The following is a 2,622-nucleotide window of genomic DNA, read 5'->3' as shown; positions in this document are numbered from 1 at the left end:
ATATATATATATATATATATATATATATATAATATATTTGACTGCAACCATGTTGGAGCATCGCCTTGAAGGATTTTAGTCGACAAAATCGACCCTAGGACTTATGTTCTTGAAGCCTAGTACTTATTCTATTGGTTTCTATTACTGAACCGCTAAATTACGGGGACATATACAGACCAACTCCGGTTGTTAAGCGGTGACACAAAGAGACATACATATAGATATATATACACATATAAATTTATATGACGAGCTTCTTTCAGTTTCGATCTACAAAATCTACTCATAAGGATTTGATTTCACTGAGGATATAGTAGAAGAAACCTGCCCAAGGTGCCACGTAGTGGGACTGAATTCTGAACCATGTGATTGTGAAGCAAGCTTCTTACCACACAGCCACACCTGTGCCTATACATATATATATATACATACATATATATATGAATATATACGTATGTATAGAAAGATAGATAGATACATACATACATGCATATGCGCTTATTTACAAATATATATATAGAGAGAGAGAGATAGAGATAGAGAGAGAGAGAGAGAGAGAGAGAGAGAGAGTGAGATAGATAGATAGATAGATAGATAGATAGATAGATAGATAGATAGATAGATAGATAGATGTGCATACATACATACATACATTAAATACATACCTGCGCGAGTGCATGTTTATGGTGTATATTTATATGTATTGTTTGAATGTGCTCATACCGTAGCAGAAACAGCAGCAGCTTCTCTGAAATAACAATTTACGTCATAAAAGTATACAAAAGAAACAAGAGAAACTTGACATAATATTACGACGTAATAGGACAAGGTAAAGAATGGCAACAAATATTACCGAAAGCACAAATCAACCAGTTTGAAAGGATCAAGAAGGAATTAAACTACTGTGCCTCTACATATCACTCGATCTATAAGAAACCGTAGCTAAACCTCCCTCGTATAACATTCTACCGTCTTTAGAAGAAAGTACACGTTGAATAATGACGGTCCGTTTTAAGTTAAATCTATTTCACAAATGTTCTTGACCCTGAGGGAATGTTGAAGATCTGGAGACGTACTGAATAAAAAGGAATGGTTTTCGACCGGATCGGTTTTGATTATAGATCTGTTCAGTTATTGATGACTTGGGGCTAAACAACATCAAATGATAACGAAAAGATGAATGGGTGAACAAAACGAAATTGCGTTTGTTTTTTTTTCTGAAGCTAATCGTCGTCATCGTCGTTGCCGTGTCGGCAGCGGGTGTGGCGTTAGCGGTGGCGTTAGCGGTGGCGGTGGCGGTGGCGGTGGCGGCAGCGGCGGTGGTCGTGGCGGTGGTAGCGGTGGTAGCGGTGGTGGCGGTGGTGGCTGTGGTGGCGATGGTGGCGGTGGCGGCGGCTTTGGCGGCGGCTTTGGCGGCGGTGGTTGTGGTGGCGGTGGCGGCGGTGGTGGTGATGGTTTTGGCAGTAGTGATGATATCAGGTGAGGATATATCTGCTGTTGCTGCTGCAGCTTTTGTTAGTGCTATTATCTGTATTTAGCCCTGCGTTGGCACTGAACGAGTGAATCGATGATCAATGGTTTTATTTGTAGTAAGCATTTCTAAAGCTGTTTTTTTTCATTTGCTATCCTTAGGCAGCGGGCTGACAGAATCGTTACCGCGCCGGTAAAAGTGCTTAGATGCATTTCTTCCGACATTACCTTTCGCCCTTCGGGATCGATAGAGTAAGTACCAGTTGAGCAGTGGGGTCGATATAATCGCAGTTGCTGGCCTTATTCCAAAATATATAACCGATATTATGATTGTCTGTATGACGACGAGCTGGCAGAATCGTGAAGCACGCCGGGAAAAATGCTTATCGGCATTTCGTTCGGTTTTAAATTCTGAGTTCAGATTCCCCCAAGGTCGACTTTGCCTTTCATTCTTTCGTGGTCGATAAAATAAGTACCAGTCGAATACTGGGGTCGATGTAAACGATTGCACATTCCGCCCCTCCCCCAAAACACACACCTTGTACTTATAGTAGAAAGTATATTACTACAGCTTATTGTTTCATTGTTGTAACAGTTATTATGTAACCATGAGCATCGCTGATTATATAGAATCTATACGATCAGCTATGCTCAGGGTTACATAATATTATCGAAACCCATTGGCCATTTTAGTGTTATTTACGAGTATTTCATCTGATGTATCCATTTTTTACCAAGGGCGTTATGTATGAGTCACGATGATTCCTTGAATGTTGAGGCAACGCGTCCATCAGGCTTTAATGCCTGTATCTAATAGCTGCTTCTATGCTGGTATTTAATGTTATTTCCTTTATAGCGAGGAATATATGCTGGAAACGTTTAATGGATAACTACCAGCGATGAAGTCGGAATGAGTTAAGGTTTTACTGCTCGATATATTACATAAATTAACAATAACTTACCTCATAATTACGACTTTCTTATTCTGCTATACGGATAAACAAACATATATGCATAAATACAAACACACATACACACGTACATACCTACCTACACACTTACATACATACGTACATACATATATGCGCGTATGTGTTTGTGTGCCTGTATGTATTAGAGTATATGTGTGTATGTACATATATATATATATAT

Source organism: Octopus bimaculoides, chromosome 5 (genome assembly GCF_001194135.2).
Source record: "Octopus bimaculoides isolate UCB-OBI-ISO-001 chromosome 5, ASM119413v2, whole genome shotgun sequence".
Taxonomy (NCBI): Eukaryota; Metazoa; Mollusca; class Cephalopoda; order Octopoda; family Octopodidae; genus Octopus; species Octopus bimaculoides.
The sequence above is the reverse complement of the archived record's forward strand: the minus strand, read 5'-3'. Positions refer to the sequence as shown.